We start from the raw sequence: 24,166 nt of genomic DNA, 5'->3' as shown, positions 1-24,166 counted from the left end.
ATAAGAAGCTAGAGCTAATGGTTCTAGCAGTGTTTTAATGAATATAGTTTCTGTGTGGTTATTTTAGTTCTGGGTGGCTGGGACAAACAAGTGAACTCCTTACTACAAATCGGTGACAACGTGATGGTCTAAAGTAGACAAGATTGCCAGGGAGCTCGGGGGTGGGGGTGGGGTGGGGGTAAGAGGAGATGGGGAGAGAAAAGTGAGAAGGGGGGATGGGGAGAGCTTGGGGAAATGGGATGGTTGGGATAATGGAAGGATGGATATGGGAGCAGGGAAGTATATATCTTAATTAAGGGAGCCATTTTACGATTGGCAAGAGACTTGACTCTAGAGGGGTTCCCAGGTGTCCAAGAACATGTCCCCAGCTAGTTCCTTGGACAGCTGAGGAGAGGGAGCATGAAATGGCCCTATCCTGTAGCCACTCTGATGAATATCTTGCATATCACCATAGAATCTTCATCTGGCGATGGATGGAGATAGAGACAGAGACCCACAATGGAGCATTGGACTGAGCTCCCAAGGTCCAAATGAGGAACAGAAGGAGGGAGAACATGAGCAAGGAAGTCAGGACCACGAGGGGTGTGCCCACCCAATGTGATGGTGGAGTTGATCTAATGGGAACTCACCAAGACCAGCTAGACTGGGACTGATAGAGCATGTGATCAAACTGGAAAATTTTAATAAAATTAAAAAAACCTGAGAGAGCTTAATTGTAGACACACAAATACAGAGTTTAACACAGCTTCTTGCTGTTTGCTGGTGGTGTGCCACAGCTCCTTTAAGAGAGGTATTCCTGACTCAGTCATAGCAAAAGGAAAAAAGTCGTGCAGTTTTAAAATGCAGGCTTTCTGGGCTATGCTGGGGTGCTGGTCACTCACCCTTTGGTCCAGTCTGTGCAGTCACTGTCTGTGTCTCAGGGAGCAGCTGAGGTCTTGGGAATAAGTGGGTTTGGAGGCAGAATGGGACTTGTAGATTAAAGGATCTGATCATGGGTGGAGGATCAGCCTTCCTATAGGAGGCTTGCTTCTGACCAGCTAGTGTGGCCATTTTTGCCCAAATGTCACAGAGTAAAAAAAAATACATTTTCCTATACTGTTATTTATTTTTAATATTTAACAAAGATTGCTTTCAATCTGAGTTCCATGAAGGGCACTGGAGTTTCATGACAATGTATTAACAAACAGGTAACTAAAAAAGCATATATTTGATGACTCAAGATTCTAAGATTTGGAGCTAGAGGTTAAGAACACTGTACTCCAAATGTAGATGAGTTGAATTCACTTCCTAGGACCCAAACCAAGCATATTACAGTAACTGTAGCTCACTGCAGGGAATAGATTCACTTTTTTTGGCCTTCGAAGGGACTATACACAAAAATGTGCACACACCACCAATATCAATACAACCACTTTTGCCATCACCACCACCATCACCACCACTATTACTACTATTGTATTTTAAAATAATTATCCACAATTACATAACAGGTACTTATTCTATAACCACACCCAGTCATTCACATGTATAATGACAGAAAAATAAACATCTCCATATAAGATTCAGTATATAAGATTCTAGTGTTTAGTTTATTTCCATGGGAACAGCTCTGGAGGAAATCCAGCCATGTTTTCCTGGGATGCTTTATCAAAGGCCTCAGCTTGTGCTACTGTAATGTGATTCTTCCAGTCCTCAGTTGTGCCTGTAAAATGTGAAGCAGACACATAGATGGGTTAATAATGATCTTTACACCACTCACTTCTTCCTTCACAAGCTCGTACCATCTGTTTGATGAAGAACATAAATTTAATAAAGTGGAACTACTGGTGAACCCCTAGTGAACCATTCATATGACTTGAAATCATGTAATCTACTTCTCTGGAAATCACGTCCTACCTTCTAGTCCCCAAACTATCAGCTATACAATCTAGTAGCAGCAACACAGGCTCTACATTTTCATATGTCCAGATTATTCCTGCCTCCCACCACACCTGTTTTCATTGAACTATTCAACTGAACTCTGTTTTTCAGCTCAGTGATCAAGACACACTTTAATTGTTCTTTCTCCTTTTCAGTGTTCAGTTATAGAAGTTTTTCATAATATGCAAACACCTTTAAAAGCATTTAAAAATTTTACTTATGTGTGTGTAATTACACATGAATGTACGTAGATGCAGAGGTTGGAGGCATCAGATTCCCTGGAGGAGAAAATACACACGGTTGTGAGCTGCATGACAGCCATATTGATACTTCCACCAGTTACAGGAGACCCAGCTACTTGTTGGTGAGAACATCCCAGAACTTTTCTTTCTATTCAGCCATGGTGTTTGTTGATTGATGATCTTCATTATTTCATTCCCTGTGCTTTGTAGCATTTCCCATTTTATCCATACACTGGTTCATATTAATCAGTTCCAGTAGTTGTTTAGTTTTGGAATTAGAAACACAAGGTTGTTCAAAATTTCCCACTGAATTGTGTACTCCTTCAATGTGGAATACTGACGTCTTCCATAAAATTACATCTTGTCTTTTTGCGTCCTTATTTATGCCACTGTACTACCTCTTCTTATTTTCCCTCCACTTAGAATGCTGGAGACCCTACCATTTTCTGTGTTTTACTTCATAGCTCTGGCACTTTGATATGCTCCATGAATTTCCTTTTTGTAGATATGCATGAAATATATATATAATATATTTGAAAGGTAAAATGTTTCTTTTTATTTTTTTTTGATATAGAATTTTTCTGTGTATCAGTCCTAGCTGTCCTGTAACTAGTTCTTGTAGACCAGGCTGGCCTTGAACTCACAGAAATCTGACTACTTCTGCCTCCTGAGTGCTGGGTTTAAAGGCGTACATCACCACCACCCAGCTTTAAATGTTTCTTAACTTGCTGAAACTCAAAGCATGTCAGACATATATATCATACTGAGTATGAGATTTGAATGCACTCACAAATGAGTGAGGAAGGTCCTGTTGGTGTTTCCACTTTTCTAATGAGAAAAAATTAATCCTTGAGGCAGCATGACAGTGATAAATGTGTATTTGTGGTCAAAATGATTTACAATTAATGTCATATTTTCCCTTATCACTGCAGTCTTTATATATCACATTAGTTAATTTAAATTCTCCAGGGGGAAACCCTTCTATCACCCTGTGACCTCAGAGGAACTCTGAAACACAAGCTGCAACTATACAGACAGGACCAAGAGGTGAGTAACCACCCAACCAGTGGGGAACCCTACTCTCTTGGCCCTACATACCAGGACAAAATAATGGGCCTTTTCCCCACCTGCCTCAGCTTCTCTAGCCAGCCAGCAGAGAAGCTTCTTGCAGGTAGGCTGCTCCAACACCTCCACCCCATCTATTGAACAGTGCAAATTGTAAGTTACACTCAGCCCTCACATCCTCCTATCCCCTGGGAACTCAGAGGACCTCTGAAACAGAGGCTGCAACTACACAGAGAGGACCAAGAAAGGAACTCAAGCACAGTCTGTCAGTGCACAGAATGGATCACGAGAGCAAATGAAGTGAGTAGACCAAGACAGTGGACCAAGGGAGCTCTCAGTGGCTCTCTGAGACACAAACAGTGACAGTATAGAGCAGACCAAGAACAGTTCCCAAAGACACAGATAGCAAGGATTGGACCAAGAGGTAAAAATGTTGCTGGCACCAATTGGAGGAAGAGATGGGTAGGCAACCAATGCAAGAATTCATTCAACATCCTAAAAAGCAACATGCATGACCAGAACCAGTGGTCATACAACAGGAAGACTTGATCGTCCTGACCCAGAAGAAGCAGAAAAAAATGATTTTAAATTTAACTTTATAAAGTTGATGGAGACATTTAAAGAGGAAACAAATTCCCTTAAAGAAATGAAAGAAAAGACAAACAAAAGATTGGAAGAAATCAATAAACCTCTTAAAGAAACCTAAGAAACCCAAGAAAAGACAATCAAACAGGTAAAGCAAATAGTTCAAACAGTTCAAGACTTGAAGACTAAAATAGGGTCAATAAAGAAAACGTGAACATAGGGAATTCTGGAAATAAAATTCTGAGAAAATGAGCAGAAACTACAGAGGCAAGAATAACCAACAGAATACAAGAGATGGAAGAGAGAACCTCAGGTGCCAAAGATACTGTAGAGAAAATAGAATCAACAGTCAAAGAACACATTAAACCCAACAAATTCTTAACACAAAACATCCAGGAAATCTGGACACCATGAAAAGACCAAACCTAAGAATAATAGGTTTAGAAGAAGAAGATCTCCAATTCAAAGGCACAGAAAATATATTGCAAGCCAGACTACTATACCCAGCAAAGTTTTCTTTCATCATCAATGGAGAAAACAAGATATTCTGTGACAAAACAAGATTAAACAATACCTATCTACAAATCCAGTCCTATTGAAAGTACTAGAAGGAAAACTCCAACCCAAGGAAGCTAATGCACCCACAAAAACACAGACAACAGATAACCTCACACTAGCAAACCCCAAAGAAGGGAAACACACAAATACTAGCACCAAAAATAGCAAGAATTAACAAATACTGGTCATTGATATCTCTTCATATCAATGGACTCAATTCACCTAGAAAAAGACACAGACTAAGAAAATGGATATGAAAGCAGGATTCATCTTTCTGCTGCATACAAGAAACATACCTCAAAAACAGATATTACCTCAGAGTACAGGATTGGGAAAAGATGTTTTAATCAAATGGACCTAAGAAACAAGTGAATGTAGCTATCCTAATAGCTAATAAAATGACTTTAAACTAAAATCTATCAAAAGAGATGGAAAATGACACTTTATACTCATCACAGAAACAATCCACCAGGATGAAATCTCCATCCCGAACATCTATGCCCCAAATACAAGACCATCCATATATGTAAAAGAAACATTACTAAAGCTTAAATTGTACATCAAACCCTATACACTAATTGTGGGAGACTTCAACACCACACTCTCCTCAATGGACTGGACAACCAGAAATAATTTCAACAGAGAGAACTAAAAATTCCGTGACTCAAATGGACTTAACAGACATATACAGAATATTCTACTCAAATACAAAGAATATACCTTCTTTTCAGCATCTCCTGGAACCCTTTCTAAAATTGACCACATGCTCTGTAACAAGACAAACTTTAACAGACACAAAAATTTGAAATAACCCCTTGTATCTTATTGGTTCATCATGACTTAAAGTTAGAATTCAACAACACTAATTACAGAAAGCCTACAAACTCATGGAGATTGAACAGTACTCAATGAACCACCCCCGGGTCAAGGACAAAATAAAGAGAGAAAGTAAAGACTTCCTATAATTCAATGAAAATGAAGGCACAATGTACCCAAACCTATGGGACACTATGAAAGTAGTACTAAGAGAAAAGTTCATAGCACTAAGTACTTACATAAAGAAAGTGAAGAAAACTCACATTAGTGACTTAACAGTACCCCTGAAAGCTCTAGAACAAAATAGAATGAGACTCACCCAGGAGAAACAAATGACAGGAAATCATCAAATTGAGGACTGAAAACAATAAAATAGAAACACAGAAAACTATACAAAGAACCAACAAAACAAAGGGCTGTTTTTTTTTGAGAAAATCAGTAAGATAGACAGATCTTTATCCCAAATAATCAAAAGGTAGAGAGAGAACATCCAATTTAACAAAATCAGAAATGGAAAGGGGGACATAATGACAGAAAATCCACAGAATCATTGTCATACTACAAAAACCTGTACTCCAGAAAATTTGAAAACGTAAAATAAATGGATTATTTTCTGGATAGGTACCACATACCAAAATTAAATCAAGAACAGACGAACAATTTAAATAGACATATGTTTTACAAGGAAATAGAAGCAGTAATCAAAAGCTTCCCAACCAAAAAAGCCTAATGGCCAGATGGTTTCAGTGCAGAATTCTATCAGAACTTCAAGGAAGAGCTAATACCTATGCCCCTCCATTTATAACACATAATAAAAACAGAAGTAACATTTCCAAACTATTTTTATGAGGCCACAGTCACCCTGATACCAAAATCCCACAAAGTCTTGACACCAACCAAGAAAGAGAATTACCTATCAATCTCACTCATGAGCATTCATGCAGAAATACTCAATAAAACACTGACAAACCAAATCCAAGAACACATCAAAAAATAATCAACTATGACCAAGTAGGCTTCATCCTTGAGATGCAGGAATGGGTCAACATATGAAAATCTATCAAGATAACCCACCATATAAACAAACTGAAAGAAAAATATCATATGAACATTTCATTAGATGCTGAAAAGCATTCAACAAATTTTAATGCCCTTTTATGATAAAGTTCTTGAAGATATCAGGTATACAAGGAATGTATCTAAACATAATAAAAGCAATATACAGCAAGCCAACAGCTAACATCAAATTAAATGGGGAGAAACTCAAAGAAATTCCACTAAAATCAGAAAAGACAAAGCTGTCCACCCTCTCCATATCTATTCAACATAGTTCTTGAAGTTCTGGCTAGAGCAATAAGACAACATAAGGAGATCAAGGGGATTCAAATTGGAAAGGAAGAAGTCAAACTTTTGTTATTTGCAGATGATATGATAGTGTACTTCAGTGACCCCAAAACTCTATCAAAGAACTCCTACAGCTGATAAATACCTTCAGTGATGTGGCAGGATACATGATCAATGCAAAAAAGTTGATATCCCTTCTATACACAAATAATAAAGAAGCTGAGAAAGAAATCAGAGACACATCACCCTTCACAATAGCCACAAATAACAAAATATCTTGGGATATCACTAACCAAAGAAATGAAAGACCTGTTTGACAAGAACTTTAAGTCTTTGAAGAAAGAAATTGAGGAAGATACCAGAAAATGGAAAAATTTCCCTTGCTCTTGGATAGGTAGGATCAACATAATAAAAATGATAATCCTACAAACACAATATACAGGTTCAGTGCAATTCCCACAAAAATCCTAACACAATTCTTTACAGATGGCAGGCTTCTTCCTCTGTTCTAAGGTCACTTTCTCTGATTAGTGTCTACTGAGGACATTAATGATAAACAGCCTAACAACTGTCAAGAAAACATCCACTGTGAAGCAATTAGGCCTAGGACTTCTGAACTTTGTCATAATTCATTTCCTCCCACGCGTTTTGATTGTGACACTGTCTTTACAAAAGTCTTGTTACCTTAGCTGTGGCTGAATTATGATGAACATTCTAGTCTCCATTTCTTTCACTGTCTAAATATGGAATCATAATGACTACAATTATATATAAAAAGTTACTGCTTGGAGATTAAAACCAGATCCTTTTCACCAAGATGTGTGATTGGGTCTTCTAGGTTAAACTGAAAATTAGCTCTCCAGAGGCAAAAGAAGTTACTTTGTCTTATGAGAAGAAAAACAATTAAATATTAGGGAAAATAGGCCTAGCAAATTCCTCCAGGCTAAGGCCTGTCTAACTCTTCACACAGCTTTTCAGTACCTTTTGATTTATGGAATTAAATATCTAATGATAAGTAATGGAATTAATTTTAGAATTAATCTTTGGTCTGCTCATATCCTCTAGATTAAAAAGGGTACTGATGTGATGTAGGAATTGTGAAGAGACATTATGATTATGGCAACTCTTACAAAGGAAAGCATTAAATTGGGGATAGTTTACAGTTCAGAGGTTTGCCCTATTGTTATCATTTGAAGTATGGTCAAATAAAATCAAACTCATAACTCTATACTTCTTTCATCTATGTCCATGTTTTCACTGGTCCTCATATACTTGACAACTGGTCCAATCCTTCTTGAGCTTAGACCCATCTCAACCATTATTGCCTAAATAGATTTTGGTGAGATTCAAGGTATGATTCATTCTGGAAAAGTAACTCCTCAACTTCACAGCTATAAAACCACACCTACAATCTGCTCCCAGAAAGGAGGTGGCACAGACACAGATAGGATAGAAATTCCCAGGAGAGAAAATTCAGAATAAAGAGAGTGACCATGAACCTGTAACAATCCAAATAAAGGTTAGAAAATAACATCAGATTTTAACACTGGGGAATAATTTGCTTAGTCCTCATGGGGTCTATACTTGGCCTATAATGGAGCTGCCATCTTCACTTTTTCACCATCTTTTTCAGAACTTAATGGAAGTCATTTTTTTCATTGTCATCTCAGATATATACTGTGGAATATTTGTTTAGGATGTGCTACACTCAGTTATGCTGTGAAATATGTTTAATGATGCAAAGATGTGTTGCATTCTTTTAATCTTGTAAAACTGTTACTTTGCTTGCCAAAACACTTGTTTGGTCTGATAAAGAACTGAATGGTCAATGACTGGGCAGGAGGCTGGAATCCAGAAAAGAACAAATAGGAAGAGAAATCGGGCTCAAAAGCAGAGGGAAGAGCAAGGAGCAAGAAAAGAAGGAGAGGAGGACACTAAAGGACCAGTCACCTAGCCTCACAGTTAGTCCCGGAGTAAGAAGGATAAAAAGATATTTAGAATAAAGAAAGGTAAAGAGTCTAGAGACAAAATACAGTTAGAGAGAAATAGGACAATTTAAGTTAGAAAAGCTGGCATTGAAGAAACTCCACGTAGAGTATGCTTTCAATTTGTCAAGGCCAGCCTTTTGGGCAAGAGACTGCTCTTGCTTTGACTGCTGACTGTATGTTGTACAAACTGGGCTATCAGGACACAGGAAAAATATTGTTGAACATTGTCAAGACAAGGTAGGATAGTCCTTTGAGATTCTGGATTCAGAGAAGGGTCTGCTAGATATTCTGCAGGACACAGAGGGAAGCGACTGATGACCTTTGCCAATACAAGGTGCAACAGTCCTTCAAATTTTCTGTTTAACTGAAAAGTATGCCAGATATTCTAAGCCTGTGAACCAAAGATAGATGCCCCAACCCTGTAAAGGTACTTTGGGTGACTGTCGAGGGAGCCAGATGTGTCTGCTATTAGGTAATATTACATCCTTCTGGGGTTATAGGTGGATATGAAGATAAAATAGTAATAGTTAGTTGTCCTTAGTTATGATAGAAAAATAAATTCGATATTATTGGAATCACCAAGATAAGTTAGTAAAGTATTTTCTTTGAACTTGCTAAATACAAATAGTCTCAACATTGTAAATGCAATTCTTGTTTGATAACTGTGGTAACATTTGTTTCTACTATAACAAATAAAACTTGCCTGAGGATCAGATTGTGAAGCAAGCCATCAGTTAGATATAAATGCCAGGGAGTGGTGGCACACACCTTAAATCTTAGCACTTGGGAGGCAGAGACAGACAGAGACTACGTTAGATTTATCCAGTTTCAAAGAATAACAGAGCCACATGGTGGCACATACTTTTAATCCCAGTTCTTCGGATTCATATGCCTTTAATAACAGCACTAGGGAAGTGGAAACAGGAAATGATAAAACTGAGCAGAGAGGGGAATATTAAAAAGGAGAAGGCAGGAGTTCATGGTCTGAGGACTGGTATAGACAGGATACTCCATTCTGCCTGAGGTTTTTGGTAGAGCTAAAAAAGTCTCTCTAGTGGCTGGGTACTTTACTTCTCTGATCTTTTAGCATTTACCCTGATAGCTTACTTTGGGTTTAGAAAGTGGAGAGATGTCTCAGCAGACAAAAACCACACACTGCTCTTGCAAAGTGCCTTTGCAGAATACACAGCCCTCATTAAATATAATTTATACCCACCTGTAACAGTAGCTCCAAGAAATCAATGTTCTTTTCACGCTCAAGAAACATATAAACACATGCACATAATGATACAATCAAAACACAAACACACAGATGAAATTAAATAAAATTTCTTTAATGAAAGATTTTTACAAAGACTGCAATTAGACACTATTTTATTTATTTATTTTTTTATTGAAAAAAAATTCTGCCTCCTCCCAGACTCCTATTTCCCTCCCCCTCCCCCACTCCTTTCCCCCTTCCTCTCCAGCCCAAAGAGCTGTCAGGGTTCCCTGCCCTGTGGGAAGTCCAAGGTCCTCCCCCCTCCATCCAGGTCTAGGAAGGTGAGCATCCAGACTGGTTAGGCTCCCACAAAGCCAGTACATGCAGTAGGATCAAAACCGAGTGAGATTGTCCTTGGCTTCTCATCAGCCCTCATTGTCTGCCATGTTCAGAGAGTCCGGTTTTATCCCATGCTTTTTCAGTCCCAATCCAGGTGGCCTTGGTGAGCTCCCAATAGATCAGCCCCACTGTCTCAGTGGGTGGGTGCACCCCTCGCGGTCCTGACTTCCTTGCTCATGTTCTCCCTCCTTCTGCTCCTCATTGGGACCTTGGGAGCTCAGTCCAGTGCTCTAATGTGGGTCTCTGTCTCTATCTCCGTCCATCGCCAGATGAAGGTTCTATGATGATATGCAAGATATTCATCAGTATGGCTATAGGATAGGGCCATTTCAGGTTCCCTCTTCTCAGCTGCCCAAGGAACTAACTGGGGGCATCTCCCTGGACACCTGGGAGCCCCTCTAGGGTCAAGCCTCTTGCCAACCCTAAGATGGCTCCCTTAATTAAGATATATACTTCCCTGCTCCCATATCCACCCTTTCTTTATACCAACCATCCCATTCCCCAAAGTTCCCCCATCTTCCCCTTTATTTTTCTTTTTTATTGAACTAGAATTTTTCCCCTTGCACAATATGCCGTGATTTTGGTTTCTCACCCCCCAATCCTCCAAGTTCCTTCCCACCTTCCTTCCCATCTGAATCCAGACCCACTTTGTCTCTCATTAGAAAACAAACATGTTTCTAGGAAACAATTAAACAAAAATATACTTGGTTAAAACAAAAAAAAATAATTGAGCAAAATAAACAGAAAGAAAAGAGCCCAAGAGAAGGCAGATGGATCATGCTCTGGAATTCCATCAAAACACTAAAATGGAAGCCATAATATATACTCAAAGAACCCACAAGATAAAGTAAGAGAAGACAACAAAACAATAAAATAAAATAATAAGACAAAACAAAATAGGACAAAACAACAAAGAAACAATGAAAGATGGAAAACACTCTGACATGATATTTTGAGATAAGAAAATCCAGTGATGCCATTGAGCTCATTTTCCATTGGCCATCTACTATTGGACTTGCAGCCTACTTTTAAAAGTACTTGGTATTTCCAATGAGACTCCCTTGAAGGAAGCTAAATTTTTATTAACAGCTGGTAATCAATTGGAAATTTCTATTGGGTTATGGAATGTGGCAAGTGTCCACTTCTCTTTTTTGGCTCTAGTATCCTGCACTACATAGTTTTGTGTCAAATTGAGATAAGCTAAAGTCATCTGAGAGGATGGGGCCTCAATTAAGAAAACACCTCTGGCGATACGCAAGATATTCATCAGTGTGGCTATAAAATAAGGCCAGTTCAGAACCTTCATCTGGCGATGGATGGAGATAGACACAGAGACCCACATTGGAGCACTGGAATGAGCTCCCAAGGTCCATATGAAGAGCAGAAGGAAGGAGAACATGAGCAAGGAAGTCAGGACTTCAAGGGGTGGGTCCACCTTCTGAGACGGCAGGACTGATCTAATGGGAGCTCACCAAGGCCAGCTGGACTAGAACTGATGGAGCATGTGATCAAACCGGGCTCTCTGAATGTGGCTGATGGTGAAGGCTGATGGAGAAGCCAAGGACAATGGCGCTGGGTTTTGATTCTACTGCATGGACGAGCTTTGTGGGAACATAATCTGTTTGGATGCTCACCTTCCTGGACTTGGGGGGGAACAGGGAGGACCTTGGACTTCCCATAGGGTAGGGAACCCTGACTGCTCCTTGGACTGGAGAGGGAGGGGAGGGGGTAGAGGAGGGAAATGGGAGGAGGTGGAAATTTTCAATAAAAATGAATTAATTAAAAGAAAAAAAAAGAAAACGCCTCAAAGTTGGGTGAAAGTGATGCACACCTTTAATCCCAGCACTCATAAGACATAGGCAAAAAGATCTCTGAGTTTGAGGTCAACCTGGTCTAAAGAACTAGTTCCAGGATAGCCAAGGCTATGTAAAGACTCCCTATCTCCATAATATTCAGCTAAAGACATTTTCTTGCTGAGTCCTCGGGGTGCCCCGGCGGGCTGCAGTTCCTTTGTTTCTGTGGCCTGCCTGCACCAAGCGGGGTAGGCGCTTTGTTTGCGAGCTGCCCAACCAGCATGGAGGCCTGATCTCTCGGCGACAGGAGAGCCAACATTGGGGAGGCCGCGTTGGGTAGGCAAGGAGACCTGATCCGGCAAAAGAAGATCCATAAGGGAGCATTTGGAAGAAGAGATGGGCAGATGCCAAGGCAAGAATTCGCCCAACAAGCTGAAAAGAAACATGAAGCCACCAGAAACCAGCAACCTCACAACGGAAGGACATGAACACCTTAATCAAGAAGGAGAAAAGATTGACTTCATGAAAGTGATTGACTCCCTTAAACAGCATGTAAAAAATGCCCTTATAGAAATGGATGAGAAATATAACAGAGAGTTTGAAGAATTGAATAAATCAGTGAATGATACCCTAGAAAACCAAGGAAAAACAATCAAACAGATAATGGAAACAGTTCAAGACTTGAAAACTGAAATGGAGGCAAAGAAGAAAACACAAACAGAGGGCCGGCTGGACATGGAAAATCTAGGTAAACGAATAGAGACTACAGAAACAAGCATAACCAGCAGAATACAAGAGATAGAAGAAAGACTCAGATTCTGAAGATACCATAGAGAAAATAAACACACTGATCGAAGAAAACAGCAAGTCCAACAAACTCTCATCACAAAACATTCAGGAAATATGGGACACAATAAAAAGACCAAACCTAAGAATAATAGGAGTAGAAGAAGGAGAAGAAGTGCAGCTCAATGGTCCAGAAAATATATTTAATAAAATTATAGAAGAAAACTTTCCCAACCTAAAGAAAGATATACCTATGAAGGTGCAAGAAGCATACAGAACACCGAATAGGCTGGATCAAAAAAAAAAAAACATCCCATCGCCATATAATTATCAAAACACAAAGCATACAGAATAAGGAAAAAATATTAAGAGCGGCAAAGGAAAAAGGCCAAATTACTTACAAAGGTAAACCTATCAGACTTACACCTGACTTCTCCATGGAAACCATGAAAGCCAGAAGGTCCTGGATAGATGTACTGCAGAAACTGAGAGACCATGGATGCAAGCCCAGATTACTATACCCAGCCAAGCTTTCGTTCACTATAAATGGAGAAAATAAAATTTTCCAGGATAAAAACAAATTTAAACAATACGTAGCCGCAAATCCAGCCTTACAGAAAGTAATTGAAGGAAAATCACTAACCAAGGAGTCCAACAATGACCACAATAACTCAGACATCTAGAGACCCTTCACCAACACAAATCAAAGAAGGGAAACACACAAACTCTACTGCTAAAAAAAAATGACCGGAGTTAACAACCACTGGTCATTAATATCACTTAATGTCAATGGACTCAACTCACCTATAAAAAGGCACAGGCTAAGAGATTGGATACGAAAACAGGATCCAACATTCTGCTGTTTACAAGAAACACACCTCAACCACAAAGACAGGCACCTACTCAGAGTAAAGGGTTGGGAAAAGGCCTATCAAGCAAATGGACCTAAGAAACAAGCAGGCGTGGCCATACTAATCTCTAACAAAGTTGACTTCAAACTTAAATCAATCAGAAGAGATGGAGGGGGGCATTTTATATTTATAACAGGAACAGTTCATCAGGATGAAGTCTCAATCCTGAACATCTATGCCCCTAATATAAAAGCACCCATGTACATAAAAGAAACATTGCTAAAATTCAAGGCAGCCATCAAATCGCACACACTAATAGTAGGAGACTTCAACACACCTCTCTCACCAATGGACAGGTCAATCAGACAGAAACCTAACAGAGAAATAAGAGAATTAATGGAGGTAATGAATCAAATGGACTTAACAGACATCTATAGAACATTCCACCCAAATAGGAAAGAATATACCTTCTTCTCTGCAGCTCATGGAACCTTCTCGAAAATCGACCACATAGTCGGTAACAAAGCAAACATCCACAGTTACAAAAAAATATTAGTAACCACCTGTGTCTTATCAGATCACCATGGATTAAAGTTAGAATTCAACAAAAATGCTGCCCCCCAAAAGCCTACAAAGTCATGGAAACTGAACAGCCAACTACTGAACCATACCTGGATTAAGGAAGAAATAAAGTAAGAAATTAAAGTCTTCCTGGAATTCAATGAAAATAAAGAAACAACATACTCAAACTTATGGGACACTATGAAATCAGTCCTAAGAGGAAAGTTCATAGCACTAAGTGCCCACTTAAAGAAAACAGAGAAAGCTCACATTGGAGACTTAACAGCCCACCTGAAAGCTCTAGAAAAAAAGAAGCAGACTCACCTAGGAGGAGTAGGAGACGAAATAATCAAACTGAGGGCTGAAATCAACAAAATAGAAACACAGAGAACAATCCAAAGAATCAATGAAACAAAAAGCTGGTTCCTGGAGAAAATCAACAGGATTGACAAACCCCTATCCAAACTAATCAAACGGCAGAGCATGATCCTGCAAATTAACAAGATCAGAAATGAAAAGGGGGACATAACCACAGACACAGAGGAAATTCAGAGGATCATTAGATCTTACTACAAAAGTCTATATGCCACAAAACTGGAAAATGTAAAGGAAATGGATACTTTTTTAGATAAATATCATTTACCAAAGTTAAATCAGGACCAGGTGAACAATCTAAATAGACCTGTTAGTCCCGAAGAGTTAGAAGAGGTTATCAAAAACCTCCCTACCAAAAAAAGCCCAGGACCAGATGGTTTCAATGTGGAATTCTACCAGACCTTCCAAGAAGACCTAATACCTATACTCCTTAATGTATTTCACAATATAGAAACAGAAGAGGCACTGCCAAATTCCTTTTATGAAGCTACAGTTACTCTGATACCAAAACCGCACAAAGACTCAACCAAGAAAGAGAATTATAGACCAATCTCACTCATGAACATCGATGCAAAAATCCTCAACAAAATACTGGCAAACCAAATCCAAGAACACATTAGAAAAATTATCCATTATGATCAAGTAGGCTTCATCCCAGGGATGCAGGGCTGGTTCAACATACGAAAATCTATCAATGTAATCCATCATATACATAAACTGAAAGCAAAAAACCATATGATCATCTCATTAGACGCTGAAAAAGCATTTGACAAAATTCAACATCCCTTTATGATAAAAGTATTGGAGAGATTAGGGATACAAGGGTCATACCTAAATATAATAAAAGCTATATACAGCAAGCCGACAGCTAACATCAAATTAAATGGAGAGAAACTCAAAGCCATCCCATTAAATTCAGGAACACGGCAAGGCTGTCCACTCTCTCCATACCTCTTCAATATAGTGCTTGAAGTTTTAGCAATAGCAATAAGACAACATAAGGGGATCAAGGGGATTCGAATTGGAAAGGAAGAAGTTAAACTTTCGTTATTTGCAGATGATATGATAGTGTACATAAGCGACCCCAAAAACTCCACCAAAGAACTTTTACAGCTGATAAACAGCTTTAGTAATGTGGCAGGATACAAGATCAACTCCAAAAAATCAGTCGCCCTCTTATACACAAAGGATATGGAAGCAGAGAGGGAAATCAGAGAAGCTTCACCTTTCACGATAGCCACAAACAGCATACCACTGGGCTTTCAGGTACATCAAATATGTTGCATAGACAGAATTAAAAACTTAAAGGGCAAATGTGAGATACCCCACCCTACCTCTAGGTGAAGTAGGGTAAAGAAGATGTGGATGATGGACAAGTAGGATGGAGAGAAAATACCAGATTCAGATAAATAAAAGAGATAGGGCATAATCTTAATTTTAGTGACTCTTTATGAAACTAACACTGACTTGGAGATACTGAAGAATGTGAGGTGCTCCATGGGGTGAGTTTTAGAGAGACTTTGTGGTTGCTGTAAGAATGATGGTTACCTTTTTCATTTCTTCATAGCTCACTAACAGGAAATTCTTTCTTTCTCTCATTGACAACCAGTCACGGGTATGTTCAAACCATGATCCATATATCACTGTGTAAAGGGAGGTGAAAACTGTTAATTACAAATAATTAAAAGTGACAGGTTCCTGAAATTCTTCATTTTTCTAAAAAGGGAAGACAGCTTTATTAAAAGCACTCAAGCCGTTATTTCAGTATTCAATATGACATTTCACACACATACACACGCACACCACACATGCGCGCACACACGCACACACATACACACACACACACAGAACTAAGTTTATTAGTAATCTAATAATTAGTAATCTAGTAACTAGTAATCTTACAGCTTTACCTCTGATGCCATGTGGAGACATCATCCTGGTGGGATGAAATGACAGAGGCATGTGTTTGGGAAAAACAATTATACCAATACAGTAATCCAGAGGGGTCTTGGCATGACCAGGCTTGAACCTTTTATTACCATCATGTCATGAATGCTCTTAATCCTTTCTGAGGGAATCACCTCCCATTGGCTTCCAAATTTAAGGGTCCACCACTTCTCAAGAAAGACCCTCAACACCCAAACTTTAAATATAAGACAAGTAGAGACCTTCCAGGCATCACCTTATGCTTTCACACCAAAGTTTCATTTATATTCCTAGGGCTACTTTGATGAGTTCTCAACAATTCCTGGTCTAGTGTGCTCTCTCCCCATCTCAGCATCCATTGAACACTTGCATTGTGTATTGGTTCACCATTATCTGAAGAAATAACTGAATCAGGTCAGAAGAGAAGGTAAAACATTAGTCCAGGTCAGAGAAATAGGGTACACGAATTCAAGGAATCTAATATTTATTGGAAGTTGGGGTGGTAAAAAACAGAGAAGTTGTAGACATAAAGTGAGTTGAACATTACATGGCAGAATTAAGTCACTTAAAATAACTAAAAGCTGGGTTCATCAGAAAGCATTTATCTTGTATTTATGAAGACCTAAGTTTGTATCCGCAGAAACCATTCAAACATTGATTTTTTTTTTTTTTGCGTGTGACCCTAGTACTCCTACTAGGACAAGGAAGGTGGAGACAGGAGAATGCACAGAAGCTTTAGACCAGTTAATCTGGTACACACAGTGATGAACAAGAAGAAAGGGATTTTTTTTCAAACAATGTAGAAATTAAGGCTCAACACCTGATATTTTTTTGTCTTCCACACTCAAGCACTGGCACAAGAACAGGCACATTCACATATTTGTATCCACACCATAATAATCACACATGCCTACATATGATGTGGGAGTGTCATATATCAATCTGTTAATCTAATTGCTTTCATTGGTTAAGCAATAAAGAAACTGCTTGGTCCTCATAGGTTAAAACATAGGTGGGAGGAGTAAACAGAACAGAAGGCTGGGAGAAAGAAGCTGAGTCAGTGAGTCGCCATGGTTCTCCCACTCCAGACAGACGCAGGTTAAGATCATTCCTGGTAAGCCAGCTTGTGGGCTACACAGATTAATAGAAATGGGTTAGATCAGTATGTAAAAGCTAGCCAGTAAGAAACTGAAACTAATGGGTCAGGCAGTGTTTAAAAGAATACAGTTTCCGTGTAATTATTTCGGGGCATTAAGCTAAAGCTAGCCGTGCAGGCAGCGGGGGTGCCGGGGACGCAGCCCCGCCACTCCTAATTACAACATACATACATTAAAAGAAAAGTTAAAACCAACCCAAATATGGGAGAACTTGTCTGTAATAATCCAAAACTCAGGAGGTAAAGAGAGGAGAGGGCCAGAGGTTCAATATCATTTTCAAGTACATAGTTAATTTGGGGACAACCTGGAACACAACAGATCCTCTCTGAAAACAAGCAAAAAGCAAAAACTATGTTAGTGAGAGCACCAAAAATAAACCAATGACATATATGCTGCTTATAATTAATAGTGGTTCTGCTTGGAAATTATTTTAAAAGATATGTGTTTGTTTGGAGGCAAGGATTTCAAATGGTGTGTCTTTAAGGCTGCTTCAGTCTTGGTATATAGACAATATTAGCTTTGATACACTTGAATCAATCCCGTGATAGCAGGCTTATACAATCCTACTTATCCTGGATTTTATTATTTTGTTATCATTTAATTGATATTTATCAAGTTATGAGACATAGTGGCTCTATCAAATAATAAAGATCTTGACCACAAGATCTGAGTATTAGTGGGGCACAATGCTCAATAAACAGATAAGTAAGTACATTCCATCTGGTGAAGTGTGCTATGAGAACAAAAAAATTCAATGATAGAGATAAGAAGAATGGTATCTTCTATGATTGTGTAAAAAGAATGATACCTATCAATACAACAATATGTTAGGTGAAATAAAATGAAGGTGTGAATCAATGAACAGAGCAAAAAAAATAAGTCAACAACAGAGAGGGATGTTGTATAGGAAAAGGAGAGGGAGTGTGAAATGGAAACAGAGAGCGAGAAAGAGAGGAGGGAGAGAAAGAGAATGTTGTTATACATGAACATTCAGAGAATATGCAAGGCCCTAGAAACTTGCAGTTAATGAAACATTTTTGGAAATATTTGTTATACTTTTGTATATGTTTATGTGTTTTCATATGAGTATGAGTCTTTTTGAATGCCTGCAGAGATTAGAAGTGTCAGTTCCTCTAAAGCTGAGGTAATGAAAAGTTGTGAGCCACTTTATGTGTTCACCGGGAAACAAACTCTGCTCCTCTAAAAAGAATCACGTGATGTTTTGATCACTGAAGCATCTCTCCAGTCCCTAATGACATAGTTTTTAAGAGAAAGCTATAAAACAATTGTATCACACAAGAAAAAGTAGAAATTAGCACAAATGATCTGCACAACAAATACATTGTAAATGAAGTATTAAAGATAGAAAATGGAATGGTGGCATTATGAGATAGCAATTGGTTAAAAAAGTACTTATCATATAAACCTGATAATCAAACAGTTTCTGTAACCCACAGAAATTAGAAATAGACAATTGACTCCACAAACTTGTTCTCAGAGTCTCACAAAAGTTTTGTGAGATGTGTGTATCTACACAGACACTCATACACACATAAATACCAGCCCATAATAAATAAGAAAGTTTTAAAGGGAAAAATACAGTGTTAATTCAAGGTGGAGGATATGGTACAGTTCTATAAGAACAAAATAACAAAATAAGAAGATAGAAGTGATATCTGTCACCCTATGAAAAGATGAAATCTATGTTCACATGCATAGAAAACATTTTTGACTTCTTTGCTCATGTTCTCCCTCCTTCTGCTCCTCATTGGGACCTTGGGAGCTCAGTCCAGTGCTCCAGTGTGGGTCTCTGTCTTTATCTCCATCCATCGCCAGATGAAGGTTCTACGGTGATATGCAAGATATTCATCGGTATGGCTATAGGATCAGGTCATTTCAGGTTCCCTATCCTCAGCTGCCCAAGGAAATAACTGGGGATATCGCCCTGGGCACCTGGGAGCCCCTCTAGTTCCATGTCTCTTCCCAACCCTAAGATGACTCCCTTAATTAAGATATGTGCTTCCCTGCTCCCCTATCCACCCTTCCTTTATCCCAATCATCCCGTTTCCCCAAGTTCCCCCCATCCTCCCCTTCTCACTTTCTCTCCCCATCTTCCCTTATCCCCCTCCCATTCCACCCCTAAGATCCCAATTTTTTGCCCGGCAATCTTGTCTACTTCCCATAACCAGGAGGATAGCTATATGTTTTTCTTTGGGTTCACCTTCTTATTTAGCTTCTTTAGGATATCATATTATAGACTCACTGACCTTTATTTGTGGCTAGAACCCAATTCTGAGTGAGTACATCCCATGTTCATCTTTTTGGGTCTGGGTTACCTCACTCAGGATAGTGTTTTCTATTTCCATCCATTTGCATGCAAAATTCGAGACCACAAGGGGTGCACCCACCCACGGAGACAGTGGGGCTGATCTATTGGGAGCTCACCAAGGCCAGCTGGACTGTGACTGAAAAAGCATGGGATAAAACCGGACTCTCTGAATATGGCGGACAATGAGGGCTGCTGAGAAGCCAAGGACAATGGCACTGGGTTTTGATCTTACTTCATGTTCTGGCTTTGTGGGAGCCTAGCCTGTTTGGATGCTCACCTTCCTAGACCTGGATGGAGGTGGGAGGACTTTGGACTTTCCACAGGGCAGGGAACCCTGACTGCTCTTCAGACTAGAGAAGGAGGGGGAGAGGAGCGGAGGGAAGGGGAGAGGAGTGGGAGGAGGGGGAGGGAAATGGGAGGCTGGGAGGAGGCGGAAATTTTTTTCTTCAATAAAAAAAATAAAAAAAAGAAAAATTTTTGAAATCATTTCTAGAAGTTAGGAAAAGAGTGCTGTGTTCAATAACTTTAAGCATTAGCACAACCTATAACCACCTAGGAAGAGAATTTTAATGAGGAATTGTCTATATTACATTGGTATGTGGGCATGTCTTGGAAAAGTTTTGTTAATATGTCATTGATGATATAGAAGGATGGAGTACATTGTGAACAGTTTCATTCCCTACTCATAGGAGTCCAAAAAGGCATAAGGAAAGAAAAGTAAGCTTTGGGCCAAAAACCAACAGATAACATAGTTATTTTCTCTCTGCTCTTGACTGAAACATATTGTTTTAACTTCATACCAAAACTTCTCATGTATAATAAACTTTCACCTGGATTTGAAAAAAAAAGAAAAAGAAAAAACCCCCTTTTCCCTCTAAGTTCCTTTGTGTAAAAACAGATGCTAATTCATATACAGACAGAATTTAGGGTACTACATAGACAAGACTAGATGGGAAGCTCCCCTGCCTCATAATACTATAATTAAACAAAAAAGTATGTTGAAATTGGCAAGATAGCAACAACAAATAAAATGTAAAGTAAGTTCTGAACGCTGTCATAATAACAGATTTTTCAACTGAGGTTTTATAAATCAGGAGGGAGGGACTGGAAAGTTGTATTTCAAGTTCTTATAAACAGTCAAGATCTACTTTTCTTTTCTGCTTAAAATTGTATTGCTCCTTCAGGTATGACAAATAGCTTCTGTATCCATCAAAGCTACTTGTCATATCTGAAGGAACAATACAATTTTGTATGCTAACATTTGCAAAATGAATTTATGACCACCAAGGTAGCTCTACAAAATACATTTGTAGGAGTCTTTTAAACTGAAAAGAAAAGTAGATCTTTTCATAAGACTGCAACAAGCATAATTTGGCTCTACTAGTCCACTTGACACAATCTAAAATTATTTGAGAAAGTCTCCGTTAAAGTATTGTCCCCTTCAGATTGGTCTTTGACCAAGTGTTTGAGTAGTTGTCTTGGTTGATGAATGGTGTGTTAGGACCCAAATCACAGGTAGATTGATCTGGGTTTTATGAGAATAGTAACTGAGCATGAGATACTGTAGAAGTTAACAAGAGGATTTGTAAAATGGTTTCTACTTCAGTTCCTTCTGGAGATATGACTCTGACTTCTCCCAAAGATAGATTGTGACCTGAGTGTGAAAGCCAGATAAACACTTTCTTCCTCTACATTGTTTCTGGCAAGTATGTTCTGTTACAGACTACATAAAATAAACCAGAACAACAAGTAAACAAGAAATAAAGGAGAAAAAAGCAGGAGTATATTTTTGTTGTACTTCATCATAAAAGACAGATGGAATGTTACAATGAAATGATGAAAAAATGTGTTCAGAGCTAATGGAGCTACAAAACAAGCAAGCATTGCCTGTCTAATCTGACAAAAATGACTTGAAACCAAATCTAGTGAGAAATTATATAACTTCCTTCTGATTAAGGCAACAATTCATGGAAATAACTGTACAATTCCAAACACAGGTTCACCCAGTTCTGTGCAGAAAATACTACTAGATGTAAAGAAACAGGCTATCACCAGATGCCATTAATTTCATTATCATCAACTAACCTGTATCCCAGTAGAAAATAAGCAGAATTAAATGACTTCATGGGTAAAATGGACATAAAGTACAAGTAAAAATATTTTATGCAAACTCTTAAGAATGAATATATATCGTTCTCAGCATTGTATGGAATTTTTTAAACAATAGATCAAGTATTAGAATACCAGGAAAGTCTTAGTAAATATGGGGAAATTGAAATAATTTCTTATCCTCTATCTGACAGCAATTAAATAACGACAAATAAACAAGAGAAACTCTAGAATGCAAACAAACTCATGGAGATTAAATAACTCACAACATATTTATGAATGAGTCCTTGAAGAAACAAGAGTAGAAAGACTCCTACAATAAAATAAAAATCTCAAATCCTTTAATCTGTGAGATGCAATGTAAATATCTAAGAGAGATATTTAAAGGTCAATGTACCTACATTAAGAAATCAAAGAGATATCTAATGATTTTTATTAATGATTCACTTTAGGGCTCGAGAAAAAGAACAAATCAATCACCAAAATCAATAGCTGGCAAAAAAAGATGTCCATCCATGAAATTAGTGAAATAGCCACATCAACAATGACATAAAAAAAAGCATAGATTCAATGAAACAGAGTTGCTTCCTTCAAAATGTTAACAATATTGACAAAACTTTAGATATACTAACCAAAATGAAGAATGAATACCAAAGCTAATACAGTAAGACATGAAAATAGAAACAAAATGACAAACACCAGTGAAATTCAGAAAAATGTTACAGTTTACATTAAAAAAAACTCAACTAGGGGATGGAGAGATGGCTCAGAGTTTAAGAGCACTGACTGTTCTTCCAGAGGTTCTGAGTTCAGTTCCCAGCAACCACATGGTGGTCACAACCATCTGTAATAATATCTGGTACCCTCTTCTGGCCTGTAGGGACACATGCATTTAGAATGCTGTATACATAATTAGTAAATAAATCTTTAAAAAAAAACACTAACCTATAGTAGAGAAACTAAAACAGGAATGAATTCCTGTATTAACAAAGACTACCAAAATTAAATTAAAATGACATTTGAGAAAAGTAAACAGGTAAAGACAGGAGAAGTTTTAGCAATTAAAAGAATTCACAATTCTTTGAAAGGAACAGGATTCAATTTCTAGGGTCCATATGGCAACTCACAATGCCTTTTTCTAGCCTCTGAGGGCACCATATACTTATTCAACAAATACACATATATGTAAGCAAAACACATAAAACAAAAAAATCTTTAAAAATTATCAGGGCTGGCCCTGCCCCTTAGCAGCGCCTCTGACATCAGGTAAAGGCACAAAAATGACCAGGGCTAAACAACTCAGCTATGACTGAGGCCATCTAGAGTATTGAGTTGGCCAACCCCATTACCTGTCTCATCTATGAACTGCTGTAACTGGTGAAAGTTCCAATCCTGTGAAACTGTAGAGTCAGAATCTCCATGACTCTGAGCAATAGTAGGTAGGATATCTGAGAGGAGTCTGGATAAGTTTCCAATCATTGACAGTATAGTATAAGCAAGAGATTTTGAGTCAGACCAACAGCTCAGTTCAATGACTATTTTAAGTAAAACTGTTTGGCAAAAGATAGTGCATTGAAACTTCCATGTTACATAGTCCCTCTGTGTTTGTGGATTATAACAAAGTTATCTTTTATTTTATAGCTAATATCCTCTTATGAGTGAGAACATATGATGTTTGCAAGCAAAGTTTGTTGCAGATGCTGTCTTTTTTCTATTATATAATTTTGTTTTCTTTTTGAAAATCAAGCATCTGTAAGTGTGTGGATTTATGTCTTGGTCTTCAATTTAAATTCATTTATCTGCCTGTCTGTGTTAATACCAATACCATGGCATTTTTATTACTTTAGCTTTGGAGTAGTGCTTGAAATTAGGGATGGTTGTTCTTTCAGACATTATTTTTTATAGGACGATTTTAAGCTATCCTGGATTTTTTGTTTGTCCATATGAAGTTGAGTATTGTTCTTTCAAGTTATGTAAATAAAGAATTGTGTTGAATTTTTATGGAAACTAAATTTAATCTGTAGATTGCTTTGGTAAGATGATTATTTTTTTCTACGTTAGTTCTACAAATCCATGAGATTTTTTCATCTTCTGATATCTTATTTAGTAAAGAAAAATACTCAACATCTATTTCTTTAAAAACTATTTTTAATCTGGGTAG

The 24,166-nt window shown here is 38.2% G+C and overlaps 1 pseudogene; it reads right to left on the bottom strand.

Moving 5' to 3' along the window:
• Positions 1 to 1,589: 1,589 nt before the first annotated feature.
• The window catches only part of LOC142841930 (sulfotransferase 2A1-like), a 47,762-nt pseudogene continuing 25,185 nt past the window's right edge, over positions 1,590 to 24,166 (bottom strand).

Source organism: Microtus pennsylvanicus, chromosome 1, assembly GCF_037038515.1.
Source record: "Microtus pennsylvanicus isolate mMicPen1 chromosome 1, mMicPen1.hap1, whole genome shotgun sequence".
In the NCBI taxonomy this organism is placed as follows: domain Eukaryota; kingdom Metazoa; phylum Chordata; class Mammalia; order Rodentia; family Cricetidae; genus Microtus; species Microtus pennsylvanicus.
This window is presented reverse-complemented; position numbering and strand designations above follow the sequence as displayed.